This window comes from Notamacropus eugenii, chromosome 1, assembly GCF_028372415.1.
Source record: "Notamacropus eugenii isolate mMacEug1 chromosome 1, mMacEug1.pri_v2, whole genome shotgun sequence".
Lineage (NCBI taxonomy): Eukaryota > Metazoa > Chordata > Mammalia > Diprotodontia > Macropodidae > Notamacropus > Notamacropus eugenii.
The window spans coordinates 611,895,605-611,912,256 of record NC_092872.1 but is presented as its reverse complement, the minus strand read 5'-3'; positions in this window follow the sequence as shown (position 1 = coordinate 611,912,256).

The following is a 16,652-nucleotide window of genomic DNA, read 5'->3' as shown; positions in this document are numbered from 1 at the left end:
CCCAAGATCACATAAACTTTTTTTGACTGCCACATCACACTGCTGACTCATTTTGAGATTTCAGTCCACTAAAACTTTCAAGTCTTTCTGTTTTCACACAAATCACCCCCGTAACTAGCTGTGTGACTTACTCAGGGTCATACAGCTGCTAAGTGGTGGTGGTGGTGGTGGTGGTGATAGAGTGGTATGGTATCCTAGAACTCAGGTTTTTTGTTTTTTTATTGCAGTTCTTTCCAAGGGACTATGAAGTTAAGGAATCTGGGAGTACTCAGTAGGGTTAAGGAGGATAGCAACTTAAGTGAGAAAAAAATTGGACTGAAGGCAGGAAAATTCTGATATTGATGAAGGCCAGGAGGCAGAACCAGCCCATCCTCCTTCCTCCATTACCCAAAAATGAAATAAGGGAAGTCCTCTTTTCCTACTAAACCTGAACAAGCCCTGGAGATCTGGGAGGGTATGGGAAAGAGATGGAGATGATGACTCAACGTATCAAGCAGATCCTCAAATAGGGAGGAGGAGCCGCACCCTCATGGGTAACTGAAGTGGAGATGAGTGAGGGATGGAATAAATTGGTGTTCAAGAAGACAAGGGAGAAAGGGAGTGATGAGAGGGAGTGAGGAATTTGTTCCTTGTACCTTGGCTTTGGGAGGAGGGAAGGGAAGGATAAGGAAGTTGTGAGAAGGATATTTTTATCTCTGGGCAGGGGCTCAGGAGAAGGAAAATGGTCATTTTCCACGAATCCACAGTCTTTGCTATAAAGGAGGGGCAGGTATAAAAGAAAATGATGGGTCTGCCAATGGAGTTAAGATCTGACTCTTGAGAGGCACCCTGGCTGAGGCTACAGAGGCCTCTTCTGGATTAAACTCTCTCCACCAAACAGGCAGGACAAATTTACAGGCTGCCAGGGCACTAGGTAGAAATACCATGGCTTGCAGATCACTGGGGGTAATGCTTAGGTATCCTCTGAGATCATCTAATGACTTCTACCTTAAGTCTAAAAAGAAATGAGGCTGTTTAAAGCTCTTCCAAAGATGTCAGTATACACAGGAATTGGAAAACTATAAGCAGAGAAAAAGGATGTTTTTGAGGAGATGACCTATGATGAAATCTAGAGGGAATCTCACAGAACTTAGACCCTGGACAGTTTGAGGGGTATATACTATGGAAATAGTCTGAGGAGCAATCTGTCTTCTACTGCAGTGGGGGAGAACAGTATTTTGTTCCTCTTTTTATAATTTCAGGGTTTCAGACAAAAAGAGCCTACCAAGGCTGATAGCATAGCACTGCACTTCTCAGAAAGAATGCTTTAGGACTTGAATTATATTAGTGAGACCCATAAATGTTAGTGTAGGAGTGTAAGGGTCATAGTTCAAAGAAATTCTGAAGAAAATAGATTGAAATTAAGCCATTTTTTCACACTGAACAACATGTAAGTATTTTTGAGGCTTGCATAATTTAATACTTATAAAATACTTCAAAGGAGAAAATATCCCTATTTACATTTTATCATTGACCTTTATTCATATAATATAGAAGTTTGGGAAACACTGACCCCAAAAAGCCAAGCCAGTTTTAAGCAATAAACAAGAATGGAGGCAGAGGAAGTCTTCTGTCTCAGCACAGCTGAGAGGAAACATTATCTTGAAGTTTCAGCAGAAGGAATCAAAGCATAAATTTTTAAGAATAAGCTCCATTCCTCAATGGATAAATGGTCAAAGGATATAAACAGGCAGTTCTCAAAAGAAGAAACATGAATGATCAAGAACCATTTGAAAAACTTATTTAGAAAGAACAGTGAGAGAATGCACCCCCCAAAGCCCACCAAACCCCAACTCTGAGGTAGCATCTTACACCCATTAAATCATCAAAGATAGTTAAAATTATAAAATTCAGTGTGGGAGTGGTTTTGGAAGAATAAGCCCACTACTACCACACCGCAGGCAGGGCTGTGAATTGAGGTGTTTGGAAAGCAAGATGACAATTTAAAAAAAAGAGAGAGGGCTACAAAATGATCCATACTTCTTTGCCCAGGGGTCCTACCACTCTACTGGACCAAACCTCTAAATATAATGTAAAAGAAAAAAAGGACTTATTTATCTGTACAAAAATATTCATAGCAGCTTTATTTTTAATAGCAAAAAGCTTCCCATATGTCCAACAATTGGAGAATGGCTGAACAAACTGTGATATATTAACATAATGGAATATTATTGCACTATAAGAAATACAAATATGAGTACAGAGAAATATGGAAGAACATTTATTAAGTGATGCAGAGTAAAGAAAGAAGCATTTGAATAATATACATCTATACTATGATTATGCAAAATAATAATGATATTAGCATTGAAATTTAAAAAATTATACATAGAAGAAAAAGTGATCAGAGGGGAAGGTGGAATTAAATAGTACTTTTAAAAAAAATTAAGCTCTTTGTAAACCTTACGTAAATGTCATCTTACTTAGAAATTCAGGAAACTGCAATATTCTGGGTATTGATATAGTCAGCCAAATGTCATCCACAAACAAGAACATCTGGGGGACTTTCCCATCTACAGAAAATCCTTCTTCTCTTTGGACTCTATGCTAGGCATTCTCCATGGATGGTGGCAAATGCCCCAGGATGTACCAGTATGTACTTCCCAGTTTTATGACTCATTTGACATTGATAATGAGAAGGTCTCTTTGTTGTTGTATCTTCCAAATGCTCCTGTATGATTCTGACACATGCATGGGAGACATCATGTTGGAGGACAGCCTTTAAGGTTGTATTTTGTTATACTGAAGTAAATTCTATTTTATAGGCAACAAACAGTAAACACAGTGGGACCTTGTATTTTATATACCTTTCGGTCTACAGTGTAAATGAATGTCAGTTCTGATGATTATTATTTTAATGAATTAAAATCACAAAAATTTAGAGTTTGTAATTTTATATAAATCCATTAAAATGTGCTTTATCTGTTTGAATGTATTATTGCTGATGGTTGCTAAGTTTAGAATTCAGAAGCCCCTTTCTCTTCCCTGCCCCCCCCCAAAACAGTCAAAACTCAAAGTCCTCTTCCCAATTTCTACTCTTCCAGCTTGAGGCTTCAATTCTGTCATTTGTGAGTTGGTAGTAATAATTCTCATTATATATATTTTTCTTTTTGTTACTGTTGTTTGGTCATTTCAGACTCTTTGTGACCCTACAAATCTTGGCAAAGATACTAGAATGGTTTGCCAATTCCTTCTCCAGCTCATTTTACAGGTAAGGAAACTGAGGGTGAGCAAGAGAAGCAGAAAGAGGTGGCGTTGGAAGTTGGACCCTGAAGGGGTTTCCATGTGTTTAGAATAAGGGGAACCAATTAAAGCTGATCAAATGCTATCCCTCATTAATTCCTTCATTTGTCCCCCTACCCAACCTGGATCTCATGGCCGACCATTTTTATGATGCTCTGCCTAACACTCATTTTGTTAGTCTCAAATCTGTACTATCTACTCTCTCCACTCCTGCTCCCTGGTTGCTGAACATTGCTGGAGAAAAATCATGTAAGATTACCTGTTGGCTCCACAACAAATTCAGGCCATCTAATGTCAGCAGGACTCTTAAGGCAGGTCAAGCAGTTCCTTGAACTCATATCTTTCTGACCCCATCACATTCTCTATAGCAATCATTGCAAATGTCTACTTTCATCAGAACTCATCCCTAGCCCTCTCATTCTCAGATGACAGACATGAACTCCTTTACCTTCTCTTCTTTGCACATCAAAATGTCTCAGTATCTTGATTCATCATCTCCTTTTTCCTTCCTGTTTCAAAAGAAAGAGAGATCATCCTCCTCACCCAGGTTAAGCTCTTGATCTATGCCTTTGTTGCCATGTTTTCTATTCTAGGGCCTTGTTCCTTCAACATCCCTTCTCTGTGTCACATTTTTAATCTCTTCCTATTCACTGGTGTCTCTTCCTATGCTTACAAATGTTTTCAGCTATTCTCTATCCTTAAAAAGACCCTCCATTTGACCCTGCTATCCCTTCTGGTGTTCATAACAGACATCTTTTTCCTTTCTTTCTCTGACATACTTTCTGAAAGTCTGTACTTGATGTCTCAAATTCCTAGTCACCTTTCCTACTCCTCAACCTTTGAAATCTGATTTCTAGACTCACCACTTGGATGAAGCTTTTTCAGGGGTCACTAATTATCTCCTAATGGCCCTGTCTACCATATAGACCCTGTCTCTCCATGTAGGGTTAAACACCACAGCTTGCCTCTTCATTCTTAAAACTGAGCTTTTGACTTTTTGTGACATCACTGTCCCCTGATTTACTCTTACTTGACGTTTTTCCTCTTTCTCTACCATTTTCTCCCCTCTTAAACACAGTAAATTTCCCAAGGTTCTGTCCTCTAACCCTTAGAGATCTCATCCACTCTCATAGCTTCAACTATCACCTTGTTCAGAATTCATATATCTAGCTCTGTCCTTTTTCTAGAGTTCTAGGCTTGAGTCTCCAATGCCTCAGGTGATGTCTCTACCTGGATCCATCATAGGCATTTTGAACTCATCAGGTAAATCAAACACATTCTATCTCCCTCTAAATCTGCCTAAACTTCAAAGCTTCTAAGCATGTACTGTGCAGAACACTTTGTTAACTCAAAAGTCTAGAAATCAACCAACAAGCATTTATTAAATACCTTCTATGTGAGAGACACATTTTAATTTTTTTAGAAAAAAAGTTTATTGTAAGATGTGATAAAATGGCAATGATTTCTGCTGAGTTTCAGCTTCAAAGAGCATAATGTGACTGAATGAGTTTATAAAAGCCAAAATAAAAGCAATGGCCCAATTATGTAGACTTCGCCACTTTAAAATCATCTTCCCTTGATAATTTCTGGTTTCCAACTGACTGGAGTACCAAGGATTCAAAGACAAAAAATAAAATGAAATGATAACTGTTCTTGATAAGCTTATGTTCTATCAGAGAAACAATATGTATATATGTAATTACATTCAGAATGAGAATAAATATAAAATTAATGCAAAGTGATTAGGAAGGAGGGCCCTGACAGTTGGGAGAAGGGGATGGAAAGGCATTATGGAGAAGCTGGTGCTTGAACTACAACCTGGAGGAAGCAAAAGATTCTATGGCAGGAGTTTATCTTAAGCCAGGAAGAACAGTTAAGCCAGCTTGACTGGATTGTGGATTTCAGCAAAGAGAGTGGTCTATAATAAAGCTGGAAAGATAAGTTGGAGTCAAGTCATAAAGGTCTTTATAGACCAAACAGAAGAGCTTACATTTCATCCAAGAGGAATGAAACCACTGGAATTTAATGAGTAGAGGAATAACCAAGTCAGGTTGGAAAATAAATGCACAGGAGAGGTCAGATAATGAGCTGAGATTTAAGGAGGGAAGCATCATTTCTAGCTGAGTGATCAGGGAGGGCATCATTGACGAGTGGCACCATGGCAGAGAGTAAGCAATGGCCTGGAATGACATTCCCATTTCTGTTTATGGTGCCACTGGTCTCCCAGGTATTTAGACTGAAAACTTCGGTTATTTTTCAGCATCCTCTGTCTTTCACCTGCTACATCCAAGTCTAGTTAATTTCACTTTATTATTCTTTCTTAAGTCCATCCCCTCATATCCACTCCCACTGTTATCACCCTAGATTAGTTCACCTGAACTTTTCTTTATATCAGTAGTTTCTATCCTATCCATTGGGTACATAACTACCCAAGGAATCTACATGCACAGCTTTGATCCCTTCATTTTCCTACGCCCAACCCTTCCATGGTTCTCAATTGTCTTCATAATACGCAAACGTCTGTGTCTGGCATTCAAAGTCTTTTCTGACCAGACTCCAGACTGCCTTAGCTCATATTCTCATTCATATATACCCTAGATACCAGCCAAAATGAACTGCTTGGCCTTCTCTGGGTTTGCCCAGTGCTTCTTTGCCTTTGCTCATGCTGGTTCCTCCATCTAGGGTGTCCTTATCTTCTTTCTCTGTCTGTTATGGTCTTATTCAAACTTCAATGCTCTGCTCAAACACCACAAACCGTCTCTTATCACCCCTTTCCCTAACCCCAAATGATCTCTTCCTCCCTTGAAACCTCATGGCACTTTGTGAATTATTGCACAGTGGAAAAGTGCTGAACTTGGAATCAGAGGATCTGGCTGTGCTCCTTACTGTGTGACCCTAGAAAAATTCCTTAACCTCTCTGAGCCTCTGTTTCCTCATCTTAAAAATGAGGGGGTGGACTCGATGGCCCCTGAAGACACTTTCAGCTTCCTGTTATCCTAACACTTACCACATTCTGCCCTGTACTAGAACGATTTGTTCTATACTTGTCATAATGGTAAGAATAGCTGATATGTAAATGGATTTTAAGGTCTGCCAAACAGTTCCCATACATTATTTCATAAACTCTCTGAGGGTAGGGACTTTTATTTTTGGTTTTGTATCTCTAGTACCCAGCACAGTGCCTGGCACATGGTAGATACTTAATAGGGGCTTGTTGATTGATTGACTGGTTTGAGCCTCACAACAGTTCCTTAAGTTAAGTACTATGGGTACATTTTTATAGATGAGAAAACTAGGGATCACAGGTTCATAGAATTCAAGATTTAGAACTTGAATGGGCCATAGAAGTCATCTTAGACCAATCTCACTTATTTTACAGATGGGTGAAACTGAGTCCAGAAAGGCGAGATGGCTCATCGTGCCCAGTCATATGTCTAATAAATGTCAGAAGTGGAGTCAAACTCATGTGTCTCCAGATTTCAAATCTAGTACTTTGTCCACAAGGTTATAGTCTCCAGCATGATTCATCTTTATACACCCTAATCAGCAACAAACAGAGGTCCCTACATAGAGTAGGCATTAGATAAATGCCAGTTAGAATTGAAGGATATGTCCTTCCCCTAGCTCTCCTTCCTAGCCCAAGAGCTGCACAAATATGAGCCTAATCTGTAAAATGAAGGGGCTGGATTTTTTGTTCAACATTTTCAGTCGTGTCTGATTCTTTGTGACCCCATCTGGGGTTTTCTTGGCAAAGATACTGGAGTGGTTTGCCATTTCCTTTTCTAGCTCGTTTTACAGATGAGGAACTGGGGCAAACAAGGTTAAGTGACTTGCCCAAGGTTACATAGCTAATAAGTGTCTGATGCTGAATGTGAGCTCATAAAGATGAGTCTTCCTGATTCCAAGTCCAGTGCTCTATCTACTGTGCCACCTAGCTGCCTGGAGTTGGATTAGATGACCTTTAAAGAGCTTTCCACTATGCGTGATATATGAACTGTGATCTCCTATAACTTATAGGAATGGAGAGAGCCCATTCAGAAAGTGCATGGGAAACAGATGAAGCCGCTACTATAACTTAAATCCAAAAGCTGCTCTCTCTTCTCCACTCCCCAAAAGTAGGTAGGGAAGGAGGGCAGAGTACGTAGGCAGAAAATGACACAGTAAATGGCATCAGGTTAGGACACCTTCCTCAAGAAAGCTGGACAAATTCCTATCATGCCAGGTCACTGAACAGCATTCCAGGGACTAAGACTTGCTGCTTCTCATTATTCTGGAAGAATCCCCTCCCCCAAAGAGCACATTTGTCCTCTCGAGTCACAAAAATAGACTTTAGGGATGGAAAAGTCCTTAGGGATCATTTAGCCCAACCTTCTCATCTCAAAGAGAAGAAAATCGTGGCCCTGAAGAGCTTAAGGAACTTACCCAAGGTCACACAGATAATAAGGATAAACAGGATTTTAACTCAGGCCCTTGGATTCCAAATCCAGGGCTCTTTCAAATTTTTTAACTTTGTTTTAACTTTGTAGGGCAGCTAGGTGGTACAGTGGATAGAGTACCAGTACAGGAGTCAGGAGGACCTGAGTTCAAATCTCACCTCAGACACTTGACACTCACTAGCTGTGTGACCTTGGGCAAGTCACTTAACCCCAATTGCCTCATCCTGGGTCATCTCCAGTCATCCTGATGAATATCTGGTCACTGGATTCAAATGGCTCTGGAGGAGAAGTGAGGCTGGTGACCTGCATAGCCCTCCCTCACTCAAAACAAAGTCAAGTGCAAGTCATGTCATTATTTCTCTGATGGCAAGGTCTTCTTTGGCAATGAAGGATGAACACACACACACACACACACACACACACACATTCAAGGTTTTAAGTTTGTAAGTCTGAGAGGCCCTTGAGGAGTGCCACATGGTAAACTTGAACCAGTAAGACACAGAAAGTGGGAGTTTGGTTTCAGAAGGAGGATGAAGCCATGTGAAAATTGTTATGGGGATGAGATTTTGCATTCCTCAGAAGGAGTGCAAGTTGGCCCCTCCTCATTTTGGCTAGTTGCCCAGCTTTGTCTTTGGGAAAGACTTCTGACCCATAATTCAGACTACTATATAGTATAGTATAGTATGTTCCATTCCTTCCCAAGTAGCCGGGGCAGAGAAAGTTCTCGCTAGAGCAGAGAGCCAGTGGTTGCTGGCTACCTTTGGCTGTGTTGAGACACTGTACACTGAAGGCACAGTTAAGATGGAATCTGGAGAGTTTTGGTGGGCGAAGTCAGAAGAGATCAAGGCACTAGGGAGGTAAGAAATCAAGATGGCCTACAAGGTGCAATGAAAACTTGGTAGCTGGTGAGATCAGGCTGCCACACTTGGCCCAAATCTCTGGGGCTTTCTCTGTGTTTTCTTTGCTTGAGCATCCAGTTGGTAGAGGGAAAAGTCATAGATCCTCTATTTCCCTATTCCTTCTTGTACTCCAGGGAGCAAATAAGAAGGGATGAACGATTGGTAGAAAGCAAATGACTGAGCATGCCTCAGAGCATGCTTAACATGCATCTTACTGATTTTCTTGTATGCTGAAACGTGCAAGGCCATATGGTGGAATGCTTGTATATTATAGAGGCCTGGCTGCATTGAAGGGAATTTCCTAGACAAAAACAGGGGTGGGAGTTAGCACCAAATAGAGATGTCCATAATTCTCATGTTTCACAGTGGTAGTCTATTTGCTCTTAGATCAGGACCACATGGGGCCAGTGTCAACATCTCCTGATATATGGAGAACCATAAGAGGTCCCCCTAGGGAAAGGGGGACTTTTCTAAGAACTTGTAGGCTACCTCCCTCTGCTGAGCAGTGAGAATACTACAGCCTTTAGGAAAACAAGCACATGGGCACTGGATAGCCTCTGATAAAACCACCTGGCTGATGGCCTAATTATGTACCATACACTTTTAATGATCACTTAATAGACAGTCTGTTTTTCTGTAGGCTAGTGGAAGGCAGGGAAAAAGCCAGATGTGGGTGGCTACTGCTACTGGAACACCTTGAGTGTCTGTCACTTGGACACCTGCCAAATGCCCAGACAACTCAAACCACTATCAATGGATGTAAAATACAGGAAGTCCTCTAATTCTGGACAGTTACAAAGGAAGAACTGGGGAAAACAAGAAATTGGTCTGAAGTTTCAGAGACATAGGACCTTGGAAGGGACCTTGGAGGTTATCTGTTCCAACCACTACATTTTTACAGATGAGGAATCCTCAGAAGTCAAGTGACTTGCCCAAGGTCATACAGCTAATAAGTGACAAAGGCAGAATTAGAACTCAGATTTTTTGAGCCAGAGCCAGCACTCCTTTGACTGTACTACACTGCCTTTCTAAGAAGAAGGAAAATGTACTTCCTAGGAAAGGGAAGTAAATGTGATGAATACAATGAGGTGGTACAATGAATGGAGTGCTGGGCCTGGAGTCAGGAAGTCCTGAGTTCAAATCCAACTGCAGATGTTTATTAGCTGTGTGACTCTTGGCAAGTTATTTACCCTCTGTTTGCCTCAGTTTCCTCAATGGTAAAATGGGGATGATAACCCTAACTCGAAGGGTTGATGTGAGGATCAAATGAGATGATAATTGTAAAGCTCAGCATGGTGCCTGGCACATATAATAGGTGCTTCATAAATGCTTATTCCTTTCTCCCTTCCCTTTCTATACATCTTTCTCTCTCTTTGCTAAGACACAGGGCATTGTAATTTCGGTAAAACAAAGGTATCAAATTCTTGCTGTGCTACAAACTACTAGGTATTTGGTATAAAAAGACAAAAGCAAATCATTCCTACTCTCAAAGAATTTGCATTCTGCTGGGTGGATGGGAGGTAGAAAGCGCAGGATACATTATGTACAGGAGCCAGTAAATACAAGTAATACAAACTCAAACAGGAAAATTTCAAGAGTGACTGTGTTAACAATCAGGGAGGGGGTAATATCATGAGAAGCCCCATTGTTAAGGGCACCTGAGCTGTGCTTTCATGGAAGCTAAGAATTTAACATAGGTGGGGCAGAGGTGAGGCAGGAGTACAGACCCAGGGGACCATAAGGCCTAAGCACTGAGTAGAATTCTGTGCTAAGGCGCTACAGTTCAATGGAACAAATATTCATTACCTACTCTGGGTGGGACACCATGACAAATTCTGGGGCAGATATCAAGATAAGCAATGACTTAATCCTTACCTGTAAGTACTTAGTGATTAGTACTAAGTATCAAGTAGTGAGTGATTAGTAATAATGACTGACATTTACAGAACACTTTAAAATTCATAAAGTGCTTTTACATACATTATTTCCTGTCAGTCAATGTGAGTCATTCTGAGATCAGTGCTACTTTCATGCCCATTTTACAGATGAGGAGACCGAGGCTCTTAGAAGTTAAGGGGCTTACCAGAGATTACAACCAGGACTTTACCCTATGTCTCACCTGTCTCACCGCTCCCCCCTCCAAAGCCCTATCTAGGACTCTTTCTGTTGTACCACACTGCCTCTTTAATGATGAGATAGGCCCACCAATAACTATACTACAAGTGAGAAGACAATTAAGTGCATGGAAAAGGACAAATAGCATATTGATGGACTTAAAGAGGGAGGGATCATTTCTAGTTGGAGTGATCAGGGAAAGCATTATGGAGGGGGCAACCATATAGCAGCTATTTTGAGTTGGCTAGAGATACCCAGATATTGGATAACGATGCATAAATATAGCTAAGATCAAGAGAGGTATCCAGGAATATCCCCTTGGCATACCTGCAAGTTTTACTTACATTGGTCACATTGATATAGAAATGGTCTAATGACATATTTTTTAATTTTGGAGATGGGCAAGCCAACTTCATATTGACACACATTATAGATGGAAATTCACATTCTACATGTCTGTCAGTCTGTGGAGTAGTGTTGATGGCAGTAGTGTAGGTGTTGATTTCAACCTATGGCTAGTCAATGGGAAATCTGTAAAGTGGCAAGGGATGATCATCCCTTGGCTGAATTTGGGCCCAAACCTATCCCATATGTAACAAGGACTTTTTTTTTTTTTTGAAGTCATAGTGAGTGGAAGAGGAGAGGGTTGAAGTGGGGTGGGATATTAATTGATGGTCCAGAAGAACTGAAGTCTCAATATCAGTGGAATTTGCCTTAGAATTGTCTGTATTTTCTACTTGTTCTTTCTCTTGTAAGGCACAAATTGCCAAAAACCTTTGCAAGAGAAAGATTCTGTAAAAAACAATTAGGAAGGGCAAAGTGTGCACTAGACTTGGATGAAGAAAACTTGGGGTCACCTTGGCTCTCTTACTGTGTGACTGAGCAAGTTCTGTTACCTCTGTTAGCCTCCATTTACATCACCATAAAATAGAGCTATACTTGTACTACCTTCCTCTCATTGTACTGTGAGGAAAGTGCTTTTTAAACCATAAAATGCAATATAAATGTGAACTATTATTCATATTATTTAGCATATAGTGACTAATAAATACTTGTTAATTGCCTATTATTTATTATTGTTGGTTTTGATTGGAGGGAGTGAGGCACTGGGAGACTAGTTGGAGTCACAAGTGTTCAAAAGAAGGGTGGCATCAGATAAGGCTGAACAGAACCTTGGAGTACAGTTGGACCCTGAAAATTGTAGGTTTCCTTAGCCCAGATTCAGTTATTTTTCTAAGCAAAATGAATAAATGGAAGAGGGTTAAATGGGAAACTCTGTCATGACCCATCTAGAAAATATGCAGAATGAAGGCAGGTTCCAGGAGGTTAAGAAGAGAAGGACTGGTCTCATAGATTTTGCGTGATGGATGAGAATCCCCTCCTCACTTGGCAGAAATGATTTTTGTGTTACTTTTAAATTATGCTTAAAGTATTAAGAGTTTGTAAAAAATGTAATGACAGATGGCCAGGCCAGAACCAAAAGTATGATCAAGGACTAGACCCAAAGACGATACTTGGAAGAAGGTCTTGAGAAAAACTGAGGATCCCATTAATTTCCTGAAGTCTTAATTCTTTATTTAGCATCCAGACCAATTTAGACACTTGGGATCTAGAATTCTTCTTATTAGTTGGTTTTTTAATTCTTTTGGTATCTCCACTAAGTTTATCCTCTACTGCCTTATAGCAGTATCAAAAATCCAGTTTAGTGTAGTGGAGAGAATGCTGGATTTAGAGTCAGAGAACTTGGGTTCAAATCCTCTCTCTTCCACTTACTAGCTGTGTGATCTCAGTTTCCTCACATGTAAAATTGAAGACATTTTACTAGACATCTCTCTTAGCTCTAAATCTATGATCTTATGACCCTGGGTTCTTGAAGATTATGCCAATGGATAACAAGCACTGGCAGGTCCTAGCAAGTTGGAAAGGCTTTTAGTATGGGCTGGCAACAGACTTTCTGTATGTCATCCAAGAACCAGCTTAGCTGAGTTCAGAGAGGCTCCTCACCAGAAGGTTGGCCACCAGATGATGAATATTTTTTGGCCAGTGCAACTCATGATACTAAGGCATGGGGGGAGGGGGACTTGAAATCTCTGTTGGTATAAGAATCATCCATAGCAATAAAATGGTGTCTTCTTTGGGGGAAGCGTTTGAAGTAGGAACCTTTATAAAATTAATTCTTACAAAATTAAGCCACTTGTGTGTTTTGTCAAGGGAAAGCAGCTGGTGTTTCTCCTTAAGGTCTGCATGGAAAGGGTAGGGGTACTCTCCTAGTGGCCAGGTGTGATGATGGCAGTCATATCAGCTCCAAACCCTGGGGAGAATCAGAAGTGGGGGCAGAGAATGGGGACAGAGTCAGGGCCAGCTGGGGATACCAGCTCTTTCTGATTTGTATTATAAGTTAATGAAACAAAGTCTAAATATTATTTTTGTTTAATTGTCTAAAACGGTCTCTTTATATCTTTCTGCTAAAAATATAATTTTAAGATATTTTAATTCAAATAAACAAAACTTGTTTTGTAAATTAACAAGGGTCTTTCCCCCCATAAGAGGTGAAGTCTAAAGTTAAAAAGTAGCAGACATTAAATAGATAGATCATGGAATTACAGAATCTCAAAGTTAGAAGGAACCTCAGAGGTCAGGCCATGCCTAAATAGGAATCCCTGCTATCATATACTTGACAAGCAATCATCGAGCCTTCACTTGAAGACCTCTAGTAATAGAAACCCGCTTCTAGGGGAACACATCATTCCACTTTTGGACAGCTTTAATTGTTAAGGAACTGTTTCCTTAAATTGAGCTTAAATATGTCTCTCTCTTGCTTTCTATCCATTGTTCCTAATTCTGTCCTCTAGGGCCATGAATAACAAGTCTAATCCCTCTGCCTGTGACAATTATTGGGGATATCATGACTCTCCATGAGTTTTTTTTCCACCTCCAGGTCAAAACTTCTCAGTTCCTTTCACAATCTTGCGTGCTTTTATCTGGACATACCCTAGTCTTCCCTAAAATGTGACTCCCAGAGCTGAACACAACCTTGGAAATATGTGTATATCATCTGATCAGGGCAGAGAGGCACAGGATGGTCAACCCCCTCCTTGCAGACATTATATGTGATTAATTCAGCCTAAGATTGTTAGGGGTTTTTTTTACATCCATGTCACACTGTCGACTGAGTTGGCAGTTCATTGAAAATCCCAGAGCATTTTCACATGAACTCTCTGTCTAGCCCTGTCTTCCTCATCTCATATGTGTGAGGTTGATTTTTTTGAACCCAACTGACAAACATTTATAACCTGTTACATTAATCCCTATGATATTTCCTCTCTTATTAGGTTCACTCATTGTTCTAGCATGTTGAAATCTTTTTGCTTCCTTACTCTGTCATGTAATGTATTGGCTATCCCTCTTAGTTTTGTGTCATCCACACATCTGATGTGTGCCATCTACGCTTTCACCAAAGTCAGTGTTAAAAATGCTGAACAACCAAGGACAGATACAAATCCTTTTGACACCACACGAGAGACCTCTTCCAGGCTGACATTGATCCAATAATCATTACTCTTTAGGAGGTAATCATTCTGCCCTTCAGAATCCACCTAACTATACAATCCTCTAGTTCACTTATCTCCATCTTATTTACTACCATGAGAAACTTCATAAAACACATCAAGGAAATCCAGACCTTTATGTTTACAATATTCTCACATTCTTTTAAACTGGTGATCCTGTTCAGAAAAGGAAATTAGATTAAGTCTGGCATAGCTTGTTTTTGGTGAACCTGTGCTAACTCTTGTTGACTACTCCTCTTTTAAAATGCTTACAAACCATAATGTGAATAATCAGATATGGTATATTTTTAGTGATCTAGGTAAAACTCAATGCCACATAATAGAGAGAATCTAATCTCTTCCTATTTTTGAAAATCAGGACAACATTTATCTCTCTCTAGTACGGCAACCACAACCCTATTCTACAAGATTTTTCAAACCTCATCAATAATCATACCCTCAATGCCAAAGGATGTAGTTCACCCAAGTCTGGTGACTTCAACTCCCTGAGAGTGGTCAGATTCTTTTGATCATCTCATTTCCAATATCTTAAGTATTAATTCTCTGTTAACTAATTTTATTCATTTCTAGTGTGAAGATTGCTCTTCTTGTTAGAGAAAACAAATGCAAGACAAGAGTTCTATAGTTCTATTTTCTCTCTGACATCCATTATTATACTGCCTCATTCATTCCATGCAGCAGACATGTCACTTCTTTTCTTTCCAATATAGCTTTAAAAGGTCCTTTTTTGTTGGAATGTTGTTGGAATGTATCACCAGCTCCAATTTGTTGTGAATATTTCTGTTTCTGATAGTATCTGTATAGTGTCATGCCACTCTTTGTATTTAGAATCAATTTACCTGCCTCTTGTTTTCAGCATCTTAAAAATATAAATTGGTTGATGAATTTTTTGTGTATCTACACCAGTCCTTTGAGCGTGTTGTTGTTGTTGAGTTGTTTCAGTTGTGTACAACTCTTCACGACCCCATTTGGGGTTTCCTTGGCAAAGATACTGGAGTGGTTTGCCATTTCCTTTTCCAGTCCCTTTAGAGAATCTCTTATTTTCTTCCTTGTCAGAATCATTAGTGATTATATCATCATAATTTTATTCTTGAGAACTTTCTACTTCTACTGGGCTAACCTCCTTATATAATTTTAAGCCATGGGAACCTATTGATCCTTTCTTTCAACCTTTTGAAAGCTTTCTTTCAAAATCTAGGGCTCTTGTCAAACTATGAAGAGTCTTTCCATACTTTATCTATCATAAACTCTGAGACAGAGTTGTCATTCCCTCCTGAGGTTTGCATCATTTCTGTTCCAGCAACTGGTTTTTCCATGTGGTCTAGAATCACATTCAGGAAAAGAAGTTCTCTGTATTGGTATCTCTGACTTTTGAAGAATGAAATTACTAAGGCAAATCAAGAACACAATAGTTGTTCTGCTTTTAGCCAAGAAAGAATTCCAGCAAATGTCTCCATAGTTGAAGACCAGCATTATAGCTATATCATGCTTTCATGCTAGGTTTGTAATCTGTTCCCCATTTCTTTCTTCTGCTAGATGATCTGCAGTATATTCCTACTATAATGTTGCTTCTTTTTCTCTCTGTTAATCTTGCCCAAAACATCTTCAACTGTGTTCACTCTCGTGGTTCATGTATTTCCCCACATTAGTTTATGTCCTTAATAAGCAATGGTACTTTGTTATTCCCTTTATCTAATCTGCTCCATTTGAGTTCGGTAGGGTCACAGGATCATAGAGTCATCTAGTACAACTCTCTCACTTGCCATAGCCATATTCCAAATGAGTTACATCCCACCAAGCCTCAATAAAACATATGGGGTTGATTTTGCCTTCTTGTGTTAAGAACTTGAGTTTACCTCATTAATTACTCATTCTGTGTGTATTTGTGTATGCATATAAACATCTGCAACTGTTTATTTTATTGCAGCATATCTTCTTTAATTTTACCGGTTCTCTACGCTGATAGAATTCTTCTTTGTTGTATCTCCTCCACAGATATCCTACTTAGAAGCCTCATTCTGGTATGCAGGTAACCCTAAGTTACTGAAAACTGTGTCAGCAGAGTTCACACTCTGGTACATTCTACTAAGGTGGAAAGATTTCAAGTGTAATCTTGGTGATATATGTATTGACTATCCAAGAACCAGTTTAGTTTAATACAGAGAAGCTCATCAACAGATGTTTTACTCATAGATCATGGTGGCCCATGAAACAAATAAAATACAAATACAAAATGGTTGTTAGTCCTATCTACTTTGTTGTAACTGTCCTAGAGCTGTAGGACAGGGGCCAAAGGATCCTAAGAATAAAATAGTTTGGGGATCTTTTCAAACATTAATTCAACTATTGCT